The sequence below is a fragment of the Euleptes europaea genome, chromosome 2 (genome assembly GCF_029931775.1).
Source record: "Euleptes europaea isolate rEulEur1 chromosome 2, rEulEur1.hap1, whole genome shotgun sequence".
In the NCBI taxonomy this organism is placed as follows: Eukaryota; Metazoa; Chordata; class Lepidosauria; order Squamata; family Sphaerodactylidae; genus Euleptes; species Euleptes europaea.
The window spans coordinates 40,907,815-40,921,666 of NC_079313.1; positions in this window are offsets into that span (position 1 = coordinate 40,907,815).

Genomic DNA, 13,852 nt, shown 5'->3' on the forward strand with positions numbered 1-13,852 from the left:
ATGCAAACAGGTGAAGATCCTGCTCAAATTCCCTGGCTAACAACTTCAAACAGAATGAACAGGATAAGATTTGGATAAGAATCCTAGGTTTTTTCATGTTTGTGTTCTCAGCTGGTCTTTCTGAAGTCCCACTGATGTGTGAATTTGGACATGCAATGGCTATGCAGTGTCCTTTTTACATTTATGTACTTTTAAAAAAATTGTACATTGCCTCTCCACAAACATGTGCCTAATGCATCTCACATCAATACCAAACTCAATTATAAAATAATTCCTTCATCAAATAAAAACAAGGAAGTCTAAAATGGGGTTTAAACCATGCAAATCAACTAAAATTACTAAAAAGAGCAGCAAGCAGTGGAAGCCACAGTGTGTTGAAAAATAGCAAATTATGACCTGGGGAGGGGAAGCAAAACCACAAACCAATCAATTAAAAGCCTGTGGGAAAAGGACAGACTTGCATTTTTTAAATTTTCTTTATTAAATATATATTTATATCACATTTCTCCATCAAATGGTAGACACCATGCAGTTTATAAATATAATGTAAAGAGCAGAACTCCCCACATTAAACAACACAAAACATAGACCATTAACAATAATATGACAGCCATACCTTGTTCCATGTCAATTGCTGACTGACATCATAGCAGTTCAATTCACTTTGTAGGCCTTATCTGAATGCTCTCAGGAAGAGCAGTGCCTTTTATGCCTTACAAAACTGGGGCAAGGGTGGGACATCTCTGTTATCCTGACTCAGGGTGGGACATCTCTGTTACCTGTTATCTGTTATCCTGACTCAGCTCTCTCCAGCTCTGCCAGATACCATGTCTCTTCGTGGGTGAGGTACTATAACCCAACAGTCACTTTCTTTTGGAAAAGTATTAAAGAGGGACTGCGTGTATTAGAAATGTGGACTGAGAAAAGGGACCATCTCCCTGTTTGAGGGCACATTTATTTGTTTAGGACGTTTGTATACCCTTTTTTTCTCCCTATTGCATAATGGAGCAATGACAAACACACACTTTTGTTTAACTGAATGGTTTATCATTTAAAATTGGAACTTCAGGGCAGATAACTTGGCTTGGAAAAGGAGATACAGCAATACTTTACTAATAGCCAGGGTTCCCAGCTCTGGGTTGGGAAATTCCTTGAGATTTTGGGGGCGAGGTTGGGGTTTGGGGAGGGACTTCGGCAGGGTATAATGTAGGCTTACCTGGTCCCTCCTCTGCTCCAGTAGGAGGCTTTAGTGCTGTGGGCGCAATTGCACGGGTGCGTGCCGATGCGCGTGCTCGGCCCTTCCGGTTTACAACCGGAAGTGCCGCCTTGCGAGGGACCTTTTTCCTCTTAGTTTGAGTGGTAAAGCTGCCCTTTACTCAAACCAAGAGGAAAAGGCCCCTCGCGAGGCGGCACTTCTGGTTGTAAACCTCAGGTGGTCGGCGGGCAGAGGGGCGAATTGCCGGGGGTTTGCCCGCCACCACCGGGCACCTGGCAACCCTAGTATAATGCCATAGAGACCAACTTCCAAAGCAGCCATTTTCTCCAGGTGAACTGTTCTCTGTCATTTGGAGACCAGTTGTAACTCCTGGAGATCTCTAGCCACCACTTGGAGGTTGGCAACCTTACTGTTTCTAGTCCACTAGGACTAGGGTTGTTCTGATCTGATTCAGTTGTGCAGGCCCAACACTCTCACAGGTTACTGTAGGGTTGCCAGGTCCCTCTTCACCACCGGTGGGAGGTTTCTGGGGTGGAGCCTGAGGAGGGTGGGGTTTGGGGAGGGGAGGGACTTCAATGCCATAGACTCCAATTGCCAAAGTGACAATTTTCTCCAGGTGAACTGGGCTCTATCGGCTAGAGATCAGTTGTAATAGCAGGAGATCTCCAGCAATTACCTGGAGGTTGGCAACCCTAGGTTACTGGCGAGTGAAATTGTGTCTTTCCTACTCTTCCGCTTGCACTGAGGCCTTCTGGGTTAGCCTTAGGGTTGTGGGGGAGGATTCAGTAAATTTTGGGTTTGGGTTTATTGGGACCAATTTTTCTTTTGGTAAACCTGGAATAAGCCAGTAAATAACCCATACCAGTAAATTTCAGTATTTAACTTATTTCTGGGTTTACCAAAAATTCAGGCCAATTGTAGTCTATGGGGATTTTTTTCAAAGCTCCTGTGGGGGTGTTTTTGAAGGTAGAGTTCCCAAATTTTAAGTGTAGCTTGAAGGTGCCCCCCTCCTCCATGGTTTAAATTTGAGGGAAATGTAACCCAACAAGTTCCTAACAGGCCCTTATTAAAGCTAGTAGTGTCTTGGCTGGCTAAACAGCAAACCTTCCAAGAGAGTGTGCTAGACTCAATAAATCCACCAAAACCTTATGCAGCCCAGAGAGCACAAGAAGACACCAGACTGCCACCAAAAACCTCTCTCTAAAGGCAACAATGAGAATGATGACAACAACAAAGCAGGTCCTCCCCCAAAAAAACAATCAAGTAAATCACCCCCTCCTTTCAGGCGAAAGCCAGTAATGAGGCAGAGAACCCCCCCCCAAATCTAGACAGTGGAACTCTGAAAGAGCAAGCAGTGGAGAAATGGAAGCAGTGCTAACCCTCAAACTAGCAAAAAAAAAAAAAAAAAAAAACCACCAACCAACAGGCCAAGGCCTGCTGGTTCCTAGCAAAATTTACAAAATAAGCCCCAAATACAACAACTGGTTTAAAAAGAAAACGATGATATCTCAAACCCTTTGATGTCTTCTCCTCCAGGCAGCAGGTAGGAAGGAATCCAACCCAAGAAAGGGGTTGTTGTAATCCAGCAGGTCAGGATGAGCCACCAGAGCACAGAGGGAGAATCAGGCAGCAGGACCTAAAGCCAAGCTTTGCCACCAAACTCTCTCAAACCTCTGTGAGGAACAACTGTGAGGAACTACTTTTATGGTCTTTGGCCAAGCACAGAAAAGTCTGAAAATAATTCCAGCCAAAAAACACCATCTGTGATTGGCCAAAGAATATTGTTCTTCCTTACCTGCGCTCTTTTTGGCTACTGAGAATTCCTGGCCCTCCTCCCTCTTCCTCTCTAGGTTGTCCTCTGTTGCAATCCAGGTAGACTGCACCATCTGGCTTTGCAGCAATGCAAAATACACTGCTGCCATTCACAGAAGGCAAATAACCAAATAAGGGACAGATAAGAGACAACACTGTCTTACCCCTCTACTGATCTGAAAAGAGTTAGAGAGCATACCCATAATATTTAACCTCACTACGGAACTATCACAGATTATTTCAGCCCACTTTATAAAGTGTATACTGAACTAAGAAATGGGGCAATATGAAGCAGACACAGGTTCATCTTTTCTCTCTTTTAATATGACTATCATTTTAGTGGCTATCCAAGACTGAGGGATTTTTTTAAGCACATGTATCTTATTTATTGCTTTACACAAAGGAACACATAATTTCCCAGAAAAGGCTTTCTAACATTCTGGAGTTAACCCATTTAAGTTGTTTTTCTTCTTGAGGCGTGATGGTTTCAGCCAATTTAATCTTATCTTCATTACTCAGTTTTGGAATGTCTAACTTGACAAGAAAAGCTTCTCCATAGTTTTGCTCCGAGTTCTCAGAACAGTACAGATCTCTGTAAAATCCCACAAATTCTTGTATGATTTCTTTTGGTTCTATAGTTTGTGGTCCATCCTTTTTCCTTATTGAAGGTATTTTACTTTAAGATCTTTGTTTGTTCACTCTTGCTACTAGAAATTTACCTGCATGGCCACCAGACTGAAAACATCTTTGCCTTAGAAATAACATCCACATCTAAGCCACAGCTGTTAATTAGCCTAGCAATTACCTCATCAGGTTTGTGATGGATATCTTTCTCCAATATCCTTATTTCATTCATAAGATCTCTGTTCTTTTTTGAGGCTTCGCTTTATTTGTTTCCCAAACTGTAACCTCTGAGACCTCATCTGTAGAGCTGATTCTGAAGAACTCCTGTAGATCTGTTTCCACTTTTCGCTAAAGGCCTTGTTAGTTAGTAAATTATTATTGAGGCACCAGATCCTATCTCTGGTTTCATTAATTTGAACTTCTAATGTGTCTGCAAGGGCTAAACTATGACTTGTGTTTTAACAGAAGGAAAAGCTTACTTGACTCCCTTCCTTCCTTTGCACTGTCAGTAAACTGCCCTGTTGCTTGAACAACTCCCCCCCACACACACACTGACAGCTGTTGTTGCCACCAATAATGTTTTAAATGATAAGAACAACACAGTAGTGCAGTGTGAAGGGTACAATGGTATGTCTTTTCCTTAGCCTTTGCGATTTGTCCTTCGGGGAGAGGATGGATTTCCCGCCCCCTGCACCCCAATTGCCTGGTTAATGACCTCCAAACTGAAGATGATTCCTTTTATTTATTTCTACTAAGGGTTAACATTGTTCTTCAAGGCATTTTCACTCCACATAGAATAGTTTGTGTAAGGGTTCCACTGCCCCCCTCCAATGAATTGCAATTTTGCTTCCAGTTGGGCTCCAGCAGCAGGGAAGTGCCCCCTCCCAGTTAATGCATTTCTTACAAAGCAGTAGAACTGCGTTATTCCTGTAAAACACTGCACATGTGCTGAAAAAGTTTTAAATAAAGTCATGATGATCACATGATAATTTATTTGTGGCACTTAGCCAGTCAAAAGATGATAAAACGGAAAGCATGGACTAATAGATTCTTACAATCAAAGAATTACAGTCCGAGTCTTAAAACATTTTTAAAACATTTAAAAAAAGAATTACAGCTGGGACACATCTGTCAATAGTGCTGTTCTAAGGCGACGAATTTTCATTGCTGCTAAACAAAAGTTCGCAACCTGAAGAGTGGTTGAAGGATTACCCCCTTGTAGGAGCATCTCAAATCTTTCACCTGCCCTGTCAGGTCTCAATCTTGATAAGAGGGGCTCAATATACTTTGAACGGGGTAATGTATAGAAATTGCAGCTCAACAGTTTCTAAGTCCCCTGATTTGCAGGGGCAGAATCTCTCTTCCCAGGGTGTCTTCTTATATTTCCCCTTAAGCAAAGCAGATGGTAAGGCTGCACATCTGGCCAGGGTAAAAGCCCTTCTATAATTATTTATCTCTAAATAGTGGAAATAGGCTGCTGGTGCTAGGATGTATTTAGTATGGAGGTGTGCAGTAAATAGAGGCGCCCTTGCTAGATGTGTTTATCTCTCGATGTCTTTGATCCTTTGGGATATAATTAACTTAGCTTGTTTCCACCCTAACTGAAGTAAAGCTGGGGGTGTAAAACCCAAATTGTTTAATTTGACATCTATGGCTATCACCCATCTGGATCTAAAGGAGTCACATAGGATCAGTGGGAGAAGACCATTAGGGTTGAAGTTAATTTTCAGCCAGAGAGAGATCGTGGACAGGACAATCCTTGCCTCCACCTTCATCATGCCAGTTTCTAAACATATCAGAGCATTTGGAACACATCTTGGCAATTGCAGGGCAGCTCTAAGGAACTTAGATTGCACACGTTCAATGGGAGTAAGACAAGAGGGTGAAGAGTCGAGTTGTTTTCCATATAGCATTTGTGCTAGGGTTTTCGCCTGAAAAAGTTTGAGTGCTGCTGGAATGTAATGTGCCCCTTGGTCTGGAGGAAATTGATTATCAAATGGGCTGACCTTTCCCCCAAATTGGCTACATGAGTATTATGGGCCAGCTTGGATCCAGATGCCTGGATTGTCGTTCCGAGATATTTATATTGGGTGACCTGTTCCAGCCTGTGGCCATTAATGCTCCACCTCCTATATCTAGGACATCTACCAAAGGCCATGACTTTTGTTTTATTGTAATTGATTATCAGGTGTTCTTTCTCGCAAAACGTTGCCACTCTCATAAGCGCCCTCCTGAGACGAACTGGGGTTCTTGAAAGAATTACCGCATCATAGGTGTAGAGCAGTATATGAATATGCCTGTCCACCAGTATAGGAGGATGTAAATCTGGTGCTTTCAATGTGTTAACTAGATTATTTATATAGTAGGCAAAAAGCTGGGGGGCGAGAAGACAGCCCTGCCTAACACCTCTATAGGTGTTTATGGGGGCAGTAAGATGTCCTCCTCTATTACACCTGACTCACAGTGCTGTATGTTCGTGCAGGGCTCTCAGCAACATCAGGAGCCTTTTGTCTATGTTTGTGGCTTTAAGCTTGTCCCAAAGTAAAGGTCTGGAGATCTAATCGAATGCTGCCCTGAAATCAATAAATGCCGCATAAAGGAGGAATTTCCCTTATTAGAGTATTTCTCTGCAAGATGTTGAAGGACAAGGCAGTGCTCTATTGTAGCTCTCCCTTCCCTAAATGATCACATGACAGCACAGTAGCAGAGGGGGATTTTCAAAGTGCATTGAGCATGAAAGGGAAACCATTGCTATCAACAGGCAGAAAATGTATTGCCCTCAGCAATGTAGAACCTCCATTGCAAGAGTGATTTCACCCACAATTGTGCTGGCAACATGACCACTACACATGACCTCCCTGGTAAGAAAAAATGGAAGGGCTCAGTCCAACTTTATTTCAACATTTTCAGATCAGGAGTTTTCACCAAAAATTGCAATGGAATTATCAAACTTTGAATGGCTACTGGTTCATAATATCACAGAAGGTTTAATTGGATTAATGTATAAGAATTTTTTAACCCATGATGCAGAATTACATAATTTCCAGCATATATGAACCAGTATGATAAATATTTTTTATAAAATTCAATACCGCAAGTATCCAATACCTTATAAACTAAATTGTTTCTGTAATCCAACACTAGATATTTGTTGATGTAGCCAGAATTAAGGAACAGATTTGCTACATGTTTTCTGGCAATGTCTAGTGATAAAGCAATTCTGAAGTCTTGGATGCAGTAAGATATATGACAAGATACAATTTACCAGCAGATGCGAAGGTAATTTTGCTTGTTTTCTTTAAAATATTATTTTGGATGATGATGATGAAGACGACAACGATGACTTGGAATTTGTATAGGCTTGATGTTTAAATTGCTACTATGGCATCTGTACACTGTAGTGTAGTGTAGTGGTTAAGAGCGATGGTTTGGAGCGGTGGGCTGTGATCTGGAGAACCGGGTTTGATTCCCCACTCCTCCACATGAGCAGCAGAGGCTAATCGGGTGAACTGGATTTGTTTCTCCACTCCTACATATGAAGCCAGCTGGGTGACTTGGGCAAGTCACAGCTCTGATAGAGCTCTCTCAGCCCCACCTACCTCACAGGGTGTCTGTTGTGGGGAGGGGAAGGGAAGCTGATTATAAGCTGGTTTGATTCTGCCTTAAGTGGTAGAGAAAGTCAGCATATAAAAACCAACTCTTCTTTTATAAACCCCTAATATATTCAACGTAGTGTTGCAAAAAGTGTGTACCACCACAATGTGGTGCGTGTGTATGCATGTGTGTGAGAGTATGGTGTGTGCATAAGTATGGCTTGTGGTTAGTCTTTTGTGCATGCCTCATTTCTGGTTCATTCATTCCCTCATTTCTTGCATACAAAGTTCTGTTTAAAAACTAACTTAGGTTACATATGAATGCAGGTGAGTGGGTTCACTAAGTTTTCGGATTCATTTATTAATATGGTAATGCCATTAAAATTCTTATCAGTTATAGAATTAAAACTGGAGAATATACAGTAACTAAAACAATAGGATATACAATTCATAGACAGTTTATATAATTTAAACAAACCTCGAATTAATAAAACATTCTCCATTTTAAGTTAAATTTCCAAGCCAAACTTGTCACTAAGTTTTACCTTTACAAACCAGGTTCTCTACGCCTGCCTGATTTAGAATCTCAGTGTAGGTGTGGGGAGGAGGGACTCATTCAGTTCTTCCATAAACCTGCAATGTGTCATGGGTAACTATAGTTAACAGAATCTCTGTGCAAGAATGGTGTGGAAAAAAGAGGACCAGACCAAGGTGTATATAAAAGCTCAGCAAGAAGCCAGGCCAAAGCTACTTGACGTAGTGCTAATAAAGGATTCACACTGCAACAATGCACAGTCATTAAAACTCCATATATCAATACTTGAGCTGTCAGTTTAACAAATGTATTTAAATTTCATGGAATTTTAACAAATTACAGTTAATGGAATTTAATAGATTAATTAAATTTAATGGTTTATATAAAACCCATTAAATAGTTCTATATTTCATGAAGCTTCCCTTTGCCCTAATGAGTCTTCTAATTTACAACAGGTTGACTTTCCTGAGTGGCCTCCAGTCACCCCTGAAGAAATTATCATTTTAATAAATCAACTTAAAATAAATAAAGCTCCAGGCCCTGATGGAATAATTTCTGAGATTCTGAAAGCTGAACCAGAATGGTGGGCCCTTCCCCTTGCCTCCCTTTTTACACTGGTAAATAAAACTGGTCAAATTCCTGCTGCTTGGCATAATGCCACTATTATTCCTATATATAAAAAGGTTCCCATCACAATCCATCTAATTACAGACCTATAAGTTTATTGTCCATAATTGGGAAATTATACGCTAAAATGCTGCAACTTAAACTCATTAATTGGATTTTTTCCCTTAAAATACTAGGCCCTGAACAGATTGGTTTTAGTCAAGGCAAATCACCCTTTGATCACTGTATCCTTCTCTCCCACCTTATAAATAAATATGTTAAAAGAAGGAAAAGCATGCTTTTTGTTGCATTTTTGGATCTTAAAGGGGCATTTGATTCTGTCTCGAGCACTTTACTTTGGAAAAAACTTGATCAGTGGATCCCGGATAAGCGATTAATATTTCTCATAAAGAGTTTATATTCGGACACATCTTGTCAGGTCAGATGCTCTCCCTCTGGAAGACTTACCTCAATTATTCCTACCAATAAAGGGGTTAAACAGGGATGTATATTGGCGCCTCTTCTTTTTAATCTTTTTCTAAATGATTTTGCCCCTTATTTGTCCTTAATTGACGGCCATAGCCCTAAACTAGGATCTGTACATATTCCTCTATTACTCTTTGCCGATGATGCGGTTCTTCTATCTTCTTCCCGTGTGGAGTTGAAACGCTTATTTCAACATTGTTGTGATTACTGTGTGATTAATCACTTAGTGAGACTGGGAAGGGCAGCCATGGAGGAGCTAGAAAAGATTTTGAAGTGTAAGGATGTGTCACTGGCCAGCAAGACTAGGTTAATTCATGCCATCGTATTCCCTATTACTATGTATGGGTGTGAAAGCTGGACAGTGAAGCAAGCTGACAGGAAGAAAATAGATTTCTTTGAAATGTGATGTTGGAGGAGAGTGTTACGGATTCCGTGGACTGCCAAAAAACAAATCAGTGGGTTATAGATCAAATCAAGCCTGAACTGACCCTAGAAGCTAAAATGACTAAACTGAGGCTGTCGTATTTTGGTCACATCATGAGATGACAAGAGTCATTGGAAAAGACAGTCATGCTAGGAAAAATGGAGGGCAGCAGGAAAAGAGGAAGACCCAACAAGAGATGGATTGACTCAATAAAGGAAGCCACAGCCTTCAATTTGCAAGATCTGAATAAGGCTGTCAAAGATAGGACATTTTGGAGGACTTTCATTCAAAGGGTCACCATGAGACACACACACAATCACTTAGAGTTAAATTATGATAAATCCAAAATAATGGTCTTTTCCAAGTCTTGGAAGGTTTTTGACTGGAAAATCAAGGGTCACTCTCTAGAACAGGTGACATTTTTAAAATACTTTGGGGTTTATTTTCAGTATAATGCTTCCTGGACCCACCATCGGAAAAAAGTCATCAATGCTGCCAAAGTAAATATAACAGCAATCTCTAAATGTTATTTTTCTGGAAGAGGAAATCAATACATCCAGGCAGCTCTAAAAGTCTTCAACGCCAAAGTAGGGCCCCAACCATTTTATGGTGCCCCTGTTTGGATTCAGACAGCCGATAAGTCTTTAGAACAGCCTCAATCATGCTTTTTGAGGAAAATCTTTGGTGTACCAACATGTGTGCCCTATGTGGTCAAAACCTGATGATAACTAAAATATGGCTTATTACCATTAAATACTGGCTTCACCTCCTGTTCCATTCAGATCCATCTAGTTATCTCTTTCAATTTCTTTTAGATTCTAATGACTCGAATTGGGTTTCCTTTATAGAATCTAAAATTAAGTCCTTAGATATTACCATAGATTCTCTTCTTTTGGCTTCTGATTCTGAGGCCTTTTCAACTATAAGAGCTAATTTACTTCGATCTGAGATGCACTTATTATATGAGGCTGCCACTAAGACTTGTTCACCTCTTTATCATGGAATTTTCCTAAGTCTGGTGAAATTGCCCTGTATTTACATAAACTGTATACCCCAGATTTACGCAGGGCTTTCTCCTCAGCCAGATTTAATGTACTACCATCAGCTTTATTAACTGATTGTTATCTTGGTGTTCCCCTCTCTGATAGAAGAGGTTGAAACTATCCAACATGTTTTCTTCCGGTGCCCCTTTTATCAAACGTTACATTTAAATTTCTTAAATTCTATCTTAACTCAGACTGAGGGATTTCCTAACTATCTAATGGTTCTCACTCTTCTTAATAATCAGGACCCTAATATTATAGAAACTGTGGCTAACTTTCTTGTTGGTATGATTGCAATTCGTTCTGCCCTACAATAGCTTTCTGTGTGTTTTATTGTATTCTGCCAAATGTTGTTATGCAAATAAAGATACCTGAACTGATTAATTAAATTTAATGTTTTATATAAAATCCATTAAATAGTTCAAAAATGGAGGATTGATGAGCTAAAAACTCTTTTCGCTAGCTGAGAACCATTAATGAAAAAAATCTGGAAGATTTTGTTCTGAGTGAAACCTGATTACGCTTATATATCAGAGTTGAAGTCCCTCTAATTTATCTGATGACCATGGCAAAAGAAATCTGGCAGGTGCAAGGGTCGAGAATTCCTTCTTCTCTCCAACAATTACAAGTTCAGGAGGCTCTGTCCTTCTTTTACCTGCTTACTCTAGGAACAAGAAGTGCAAGATATATAATCAGGAAAGACTGACTCCCAGCCATGACCAGGAGCACCATTTGTGCCTGGGTGAGTGGGGGGAAGCAAGGATCACTCTGGGCAAATGGGCCCAGTATTTACTGTAAGCTGGGTAGCTAGGGATGCCAGCTCCAGGTTGGGAGATACTTGGACATTTTGTAGGTGGAGCCTGAGGAGGGGGGGTTGGGGAGGGGAGAGACTTCAATAGGGTATATTGCCATAGCGTTCACCATCCAAAGCAGCCATTTTCTCCAGGTGAACTGACTTCTGTCACCTGGAGATCAGATGTAATAGCAGGAGATCTCCAGCCACTACCTTGAGGTATCCTGGGTAGGAACCTTGAAAGACTGTTATGCATGGATTCTTTGTGATGAAATAAGGGACAGGAAATGATAGGTTGGTGAGGTGGAACTGATGAAAGAAAATTTGAAACGGCCATCTTCCTCTTCACCTTGGATCCTCCTGCCTCTGGAAAGAATATACTCATCTACAATCTATACCTGAAAGAAAATGAATAATTATTAATCTATAGGACTGAGATTTTTGAAATATGGGACATATTTACTGGATATGAACTTTTGTACATATATGTGTGTTTATGTGGTTTGTGTATAATACAGTCTCTTGTTTAGCTATACTAGGTGTATAGTTTGTCTGTGTCAGATTTTGAGTAATTACCTTGAGGTTGGCAACCCTTTGGGTAGCTATCTAGTGGCTTCCTGCAGCCCATCGCAGGGTAGGCAAGCCTGGAAGCCATAAGCTTCTTTTTGGTCCATGGCTCAGGTAGAAAAGGAACTGGCTGAGGTGGTGTGTGCAACTGAGTGATAGTCGGGCTATCAACTGCACCTGTTGTTCCCAGCCAATACTGTGTCAAGACAGTATTCAATAAAGTTGCGGCCTGATTCTTCTCTGCACTTTGTGTCAGTGTTGTCCTTCTCTCCCCTCCCCCATGGGCTTGTCCCCTTTCCATGACATTTTGTAAAATAGTTCAGACCAATTACACTAAACAAGCTTAGGTGCAGAATTTTTATTATTCATGTTTGTAGCTCCTAGCTCTACATAACATGTGAGTGAGCTTTGATCAGGATCCCCACACATGTAGTTTGGTTGCAAAAAAATAGCTGCTAGACTGGAAATATGGTTCAGGGCCACAGTGCTGGAAAAGGTTAACTTCCTTTGTGCCACTTCCCCAGTCAGAAATCACTCCTCTATGTTGGGAAGTAAAAACAACAGGTATTGGCACTACAGGGCCATCTTTTTCATTCTACAGCTTAAAGCACATTGGTGGAGGGACATATCTGATTGAAGAAACAGCATGGAGGATGTGTTAACTCCCCTTCCCCAATGCCAGAGGGCCAAAATTTCTCAATCCTTTACCCCAGATGCTTTTGCAGTTATTAGAAATCTGGGAATCTGACTGCATCAAGAGTCACCATAATGTACTGGTAACTGGTGGGAGACTGAGGGGGCTGGGAGTTGTCGATAGCATGATGTCACTTCCAGGGAAAACTCAAAAGTGATTCAACTATCTCTAGGAATTGCCAAAACTCTACGGGTTTACCAAGAGTGAAGCTACATGATATGTTTGTTTACGAGTTGTCTCTAAATCCACCACTTTGATCAGAGTCACGTCAGCTCCAGAAAGTCACTTTAAGAGCCATAGAAGCTGATTTTACTGACAAGGGGCAGTACTGGTGGAGGAGAGGCTCTTGCTTCCCCCAGCCTTTTTCCTGATTCTAAAGAACCCCCAGTGGAAAATTATTCAATTTGGAGTTGCACATGGAGTAGTCTGAGCATTCACAGGCAGTTTGACAGAGTCCTCTATGGAAGTTCGTTATCTGGGCTTGTCACCAAATGTGGTTGGTTGAGAGTGCTTATATCCTCATCCTTTGCATGGAACTGATTGGAAGAAAGCAATTCCATTGCCTGGGAAATCATGAGAATCAAAGAAAAACAAGACACCTGCTGCTGAACACACACAAAAAAACATGATTTTTTTGAGGGGGAGTTTTTTGTAATACTGAAGAATCCCACGTTTCTTTACCATTCCAGAAAACCATGGTAATAATTCAAAACAGTTATTTTTATATATATTTTCAGATCCGGAATTTTTGAATGCATACCCATAGTTCAGTGGTTAAAATGTTGGTCAAGTTTATAGTCCTGCTCAGTTACTGTACTAACTATCTAGTCTCTACATCACTTTTAATATCATATTCTCCCAAGGTACAAATGGTCTTATTGAACTATCACAATATATGTCTTCTCAATAACAAAACTACTGCTTCAGGATTACCATATAATTGGGCCAGGAAGGAGAAAGTTTAATTTCCTGTTACATTATTGGTGTTTGGTCCATGATGGTTTTGAACTCAAAGTCAATCAGAAGAACGGTCAATGCAAGCTTAGATGCCCTCAGTCATTAGGTTCCAAACAGCCTAGTGAAAAGCCATATTTCTGGGAAAATTCACACTAAAAAACTCTCCTGGAACTTGAGGCTGGTTCATAAATTTATATTTACCTCTGGTGAAGAGCATATATGATGGTAAGGCTACATCTAAATGTACCCTTACACTATCCTGTAAGTTTTCTAATGTCAAAGCTACCACATCTACAATAAGCAGCAGAAAAGGCATTAGTGAAATTACCGTATGGTTGTATGTGCTGCCAGACAAATGGCTTGTCACTTGTGTCACCTCATTCTCAGCACATGGAAAGTTAACCAAGTGAGTGAAAAATACTTGATGGACTTGAACTGACTGGAAAACCATATTACACTGAAACAGTTTGAACAATTTATCTCAAGTGGACCAGTCCTTATT